At 35.3% G+C, this 6561-nt stretch overlaps 1 protein-coding gene across 2 annotated transcripts in view; it reads right to left on the bottom strand.

The window, feature by feature from the left end:
* LOC110021161 (protein PIR) overlaps positions 1-6561 on the bottom strand; it is a 253053-nt gene that overhangs the window by 102274 nt on the left and 144218 nt on the right. The window lies entirely within an intron of this gene.

Here is a 6561-nt window from a genome sequence, read left to right as displayed (position 1 = left end):
CTTTCCCTAAAAAATTACGATTATGAAAGATTATATATTCATTTGTTTTATAAAATAGAAGAAATTTTATATCACTGATTTTGCTAATTATTTGAAGCAAAAGTGATCAGACCCATGTCCACATGTACAGTTCTTACAACGACTAGGGCAGAATGTTGTATTGCAAGAGAAAATAACTGTGCTGGACTAAGGTCGCAGGAACTTAATTGTTTTTAGTGAAATCAAATGGCCATATGATGCGGGAGTGGGATTTTCCCCTCTCAGGTTGGAATCAAGGCAGTTCCAACGGACCTGTTGTGGATTATTTCTACCCATAGGGGTGGTCCAGACCTTGTGGGCCCCATTTTATACTTATATTGAATTGAATTAGAGTCATTCGCTGTTTATTATATGTATTGTGTTGAGAAAATCTGCTGCACACCTTTTTTTTTGGTTTTATGCGTTATAGATGATTTCTCTCTTTCATCATTTTGGAGTGTTGTATCATTTGATCTTACTCAGGTGGTGTCTATAACATGATCAGATCTAGGTGGTCAACTCTCTGGGAAATCCAAATACCCTTCCCTAACTCCACACATGCTGCCCACCTGTTATTTCTTGCTTCTAGATTGCTGCCCGCTGCTGTCTAGAAGCCAACTGCACAAAATTTCAGACATCAACAACTTTTGTCCCCTTCATTTCGCATCCTACACAAATCTAAACAATTCTTTGATCCTCCCACACTCCCTAGAACACTAGATTGGTGTCAGTTAATATCAGAGAGTTTAATCTTAAATGTTTACAGATTTTTTTCTTTGCTTTCTCATTCTTAAACCTAAAATTTACAAAACATAATACCAACACCAAAATCATTTCTACATTCTCCACTTAGTTTTTGGCAAACCCTAGATCCAATATTTTCATCATCACTGCACGACGTCGGAGCTAGGCTTCCCCAGATGCGGAATTTCTGCAAGTTCACGCTCCACTGAGTTGGGCTTCCCATGGATGCGTACATTTGTAGTTCTGCGACATACAGACTCCGTGATTACTATAATGACATACCCCAAGGCATCCTTTTTATTTATTTCTTTTTTTGCAGCAAGTTATCTTAATCTTTTTTTTTTTTGGTCTTTTCTTATTCTTCTATTTTCTAATTAGGTTATTAGCGATTAGTAAACTATTAATATGTTGTTATTTTTGATAGTTCAGCAGACCTTTTGTTATCGGTATTATTTTGGGAAACATTATCTGATTTATGTTATTTAGAGTGGTTTATCCTTTTCTTTTGCAACTAATGTGTCCAACATGTGTCTGTATCTTGCTCAGAAAAAAATTGAGGAACATCCCCGCAGCCCGTATTTTGCTGTTCGACCTGCTGTTTTTCAGCCGGACATAAACAGAAAAATTCCAATCTGCAGTCCAACTGCAGATGTCATCCCCAATACCTTTCCAAACGCCATCTACCTGCTATTTTCAGCAGGCAACAATCATTCCTCGCTACTACTGATGTTGAACAGTAGAAACCGATGTTCCCATTTTTCTGGACCGCTGTACCACTGTCATTCATGCCGGAATTCAATCGACATCATTCCTCCCGCTCTCGTTATCCATCCTACAACATCCCTAACCATCTTACGCTTCCTACAAACACCCTAGAACAATATTAGAGCCCAACAAACTCTAGATTTTTATGGATTTGTTTATCTTGCCTCAAATCCGAAATTCTGAAAAAAAAAATTCTCACCAATCCCAAATCATCCTACCGCAATTTCTAGTCCTAAACCTAAATTTTAAAAAATCGACATTTTAACATTCACCAAATATCTGCCCCTACACCTACAACTAAAATCCTAAAATTTGGCAATCTTTTATCCACAACCCTGCACCTGTCAAAACCCTAATTGGAAGAAAAAGTCGTAATGACGCCTAAGAGAAAACCCTCAGTGTGGGTATGAACGAACTTACTATGACAGAGATGGAGTGGAAATCTTCCAATTGAAACAAAGACTTTCCGCTTTTGACAAAAGACAAGTCGGTAAGATCCCTTATAACTATAATGGTGACTCAATAGATCAAGAGAAAGAAGTGAATCCCTTCTGCCAAGAAGCTTCAAGTGACAATCCGTCAATGCACGTCGATTGGGCACTGAATATCAGAAAAGTCAGGGTGTTAAAGTGCATATTGACTTACTAGATTTTGACGGTCGCATAAATCCAAACAAGTTTATCTAGTGGTTCCAGACAGTGAAACAGGTCTTTAAAAAATGAATCAACCAATAGGAGGGTCATATAGACACTATTAAGCTAAGGAAAAAAGCTTCATTATGGTGGGAGACTATGAAGTTTCATCAACAACGAGAAGAAAAGAGTAAGATCACCACCCGATTTAAGAAGAAAAGAGAGATACAAACAAATACCTTCCCCCATCTTTCCAACTGGATATGTTACCAAAACTCCAACTCATCAATCAGAGAGATTCTTCTGTGGAAGAGCACATGACTGAATTTGATCAACTCATATTGAAATATGAGTTGGTGGAACTCGAGGAACACTTAGTAGTGCAGTATATTGAAGGATTGAGATCATCTATTCATAATGTGATGCAACTATAGTTGTATTGGTCCCTACTTGATGCACAGTCCCTTACTTTGAAGGTAAAGAAAAAGCAATATCTCCATGTGACCATCACACCGTACAAATGGAATTCAGCCCCAAGATTAGGCAACAAGAGTACACCTAGTGGAGTATCCAAGCTTACCAACTAAGAAAACTAGTTCAAAGTGGAAAACTTTTCGAAACCAACCAACAGATCTAGATCTATCCAATCATAAAAATGCTAAATATCATGATTTTGGGCACATTGCATCAAATTATTCAAATGGAAAACTGATATTTTTCACTTAAAAGGGAATAGTTGAAAAAATGTATAGTGACATAGGAGAAAATGAAGACATTAGAGAAGAGTATTTGATTTCAGCCAACATGAGAGTAATGCTAGGGATTCAAGCCGAACCTATGAGAGAGACTCACATGATTAATATTGTTTGTCCTATAGGAAAGTTAGCCGAAGAACAAATATGAATAAAGTGGCAACTCTAGTCCATATGTGTCCCATCTAAATATAATCTAACACACATTTGGCTAATACATACCCCATAGACACAATGAGACGCAAAACATATCCACTATTATCTGAGATGTAAAAGTGTATACTCACCCCTAGCCAATATTCTTACATTGACACAATGGTTCGTAATCTAAATTACATGATTGCCTGAGATTGTAGAAGAACATCTACGTATGCAGATATATTAACATTCCCAATTAGTATCATAAATAAATGAACTTTTTTCTTAGCATGCACACAAAACATTCATATATATTATAATATTTTCATTTCACTCTTCATACTACATATTAATTTCTTATGAGATAATCTGTATTTACCTATCAATGAATAAATGCACTTCTATCATAATCTAAAGATCATGTAATAATCGGATATATGCACATCTACTAGAAAATAAATTTCATGTAATAATATGATATATGCATATTTATTATAATTTAAAGGGCATGTGATAATCCGATATATATATATATATTAGAAACTAAAAGGTCATGTGAAAATATGACATCTTCAGAAAATTATTGTGGAACTGTTTAACATCTATATTTTGTCTAAAAATGAAAAATCTATTGTAATTTAAATTGCATTGGAATAAAGCAAAAACAAAATTAGAAATATATTTAAAAACAATAAATATTACTGAAATTTATAAATATAATTACTCACCTCTAGTCTTTCATGCTTTTTACTTCTTAAATTATAACCACTCCATTGAATACCTATAATATATAATATATTGATATTAATAAATTTATATCACATTACTTAATTACACTTTAGTTAGTTATAGTTCAATTTCAAATTTCAACATTTTAATTAAGGTTTCCATCCTCCAATTTTAAGTTTAATCATTGTAAATAACACTAAAATAAAATAATATTAATTTAAACAAATTTTTTTTTTGAAAATAATATAGTAACCTTCCTTTACTATCATCAAATGTGCTTGTTTTCCAAATCAAGTGTTATTCTACCTCTAGTTTTTATTATGAATTCATAAAATGATAATCATTACAATTCAAATAAATAAATTACATTTTTATGAGACATGATCTATTTATTTACCAATGAACAAAAGCACATTTACTAGAATCTAAAGGTCATGTAATAATCAAATATATGCATTTTTACTACAATGTAAAGGTTAGGTAATAATTTGATATATGTATCTCACTTAACCTTTTCCTCTGTTACACAAAAGCCTATCATGATCTCTCTCAATCTTTTAATTTGATTGCTTGTCAAATTTAATCACTATTATAAATTCATAAAATTTTGATACTCAATAATAATATTCATTAAAATAATTTTTATAATTAAAAACTTAAAACCCATAAAAATTATACCTTCTACAAGTCTTGGGTTGGCTCAGCTTCCTCCTATTACACACAATGACTTACTCACGAAAGCAAACACAATGCTTCACAGCTTCGTGTCCTTCTACTAGAAGTCGCGGCCTCTCGTTTTAACACCCAAAATTTCGAGAAACCAGATAAACTTAAAATATACCAAAAATTTTGCATCTCCGAAATTTAATTGAATTAATTTTATAAAAGTCTACACTTCAAATCAATCAAACATATATAACACTATGCATGAATTATGCTTTAATTAAGAGAGATTAAATTTTGAAGTTATAAATATAATTACCTTTATTAAATATTAATCTCCTTTCCTAATCTCCCGTATCTTGTCTCTCCAATGTAGCTAGTCGAAACCCATAATTACACGCACATGCATCAGCTAAATGTAATCCAACAGCTATGAATCATAAAGTAGGGAGAGATATATTCATGTAATTAGCTTAAGTCACCCACAATATCTTCATTTTGCTCTCGTGTTGGTGGCCAATGACCAATGCGACAGTGTTGGGGCGAACATATAGCGTGAGCGACCACATGGGAACCTCAATTCACGATAGTGAATTCAAAAAAAATATTGGTAAGTACAAAACCCTCCTTAACACTGTTCTAATTATTCTTTTCCTTCCTGTTATTTCCATTTTGACGTTTGTCATTAATTTGTGCATTTATTCATTTTTGATAGCTGTATCAGGCATCGAACTTGTGTCGATAGCGTCGAACTTGGTTTGCAAGCTTCAGTAGAAGATATTAGCATAAAACCAGTGAGGGGAAAGAAAAAGTGAAATGTTCAAAAAAAAGGGATAAACAATACGTGGGTATGAAAAGGGCAAATTTATGCTGAGAAGTCTGTTGGAGATATTTTGGCAAATGAGTTAACTTTTGCTTAAATCACAATATGAGCTCGAATCTCATAAATTGCTACCATGTTTATGATTTCCGAGTTATTCACACGAGGCGGCGAGCTCGAGACGAGTGTGTGGACATTCCAAACATGTAATAAAACATGTAATAATTATCTTTAAAAATTAAGACATTGCATAGGTAGCAAAACAGACCAAACATGTAATAATTATCTTTAAAAATTAAAAAAAAAATTCGCTTACCTGCATATGACAACTACACAACAGGTGACATTCAAACATTTCTTGCACCACTTGCGATAAGTAAAGACGAGGGATTTATCCCATTGTTCAATCAAACCCACCGCACGAAAGCAACAAGCGAGTTAGAGACAAGAGGCTCTATCGATCACTGCAAGAGAAAGTGCAAGCGAGTTAGAAAGAAAGAGAGAGTGAGAGGAAAAGGGAGAAGAGGAGGAAAAAAAAGACAAGAGGCTCTATCGATCACTGCAAGAGAAAGTAGGTGTGACAGCAAAGGGGAGGGAATGGGGGAAGCGGCACTCACATGAGCTCACTTTCCCGTCACACATTTGAGTGGCTCAAATCAAAGAGATGGGCCGGGTTTGGCAAAGGAAGGAGGCGAGCGGATCAAGCACATGCAGGAAGAGTTCCTTCATGCGGAAGATGCTCGATCGAGCACCTAAATGCTCGAGCAGCTCGAGCGAGCCTTCATCATGTGTCGTGGACAAATCCCTAGCAGGAAAAGGTGGAAACCGAGCTTGTGAGAAAGTTTAGGGGTTGCGCCTGCATCTTGTGTGAAGGAGAAGAGAGAAGCTAGTGGCCTTCCCCAATGTTGCGATATTTTTACTACCCGAGAGAAATTCGAGGGAGTTTTGTGTACTCCGAACATAGAGATACGCTCGACCGAGCATATATGAAGCTCTGGTTGAAGGAAAATTATTCCATCAGTACTACGCACCTTAAGGTAGGTGTGTATCCAATAAGATGGCGCCAGCTGTAAACTATGGTCCCACCTTTTAAACGAAATAAAATTAAAATAAATATTAATTTTAATTGTTTTCCGACCCGGCCTGATAATTAACCCGAAACCGCCTTGTTTTTTACTTTCCCCGAACCACATTTTAATTCTCTACACACTATTACGAGAGTTTAGGGCTTACTCTTCCTCGGCAAAAACCTCCGGCGCAACGCATCCTCCGGCGAAACCCTCCGGCAAAGCGCATCCTC

The sequence above is a fragment of the Phalaenopsis equestris genome, unplaced genomic scaffold (assembly GCF_001263595.1).
Source record: "Phalaenopsis equestris unplaced genomic scaffold, ASM126359v1 Scaffold000123, whole genome shotgun sequence".
NCBI lineage: Eukaryota > Viridiplantae > Streptophyta > Magnoliopsida > Asparagales > Orchidaceae > Phalaenopsis > Phalaenopsis equestris.
Note: the sequence above shows the minus strand (reverse complement) of the source record. Positions and strands in the feature narration are given on the sequence as shown.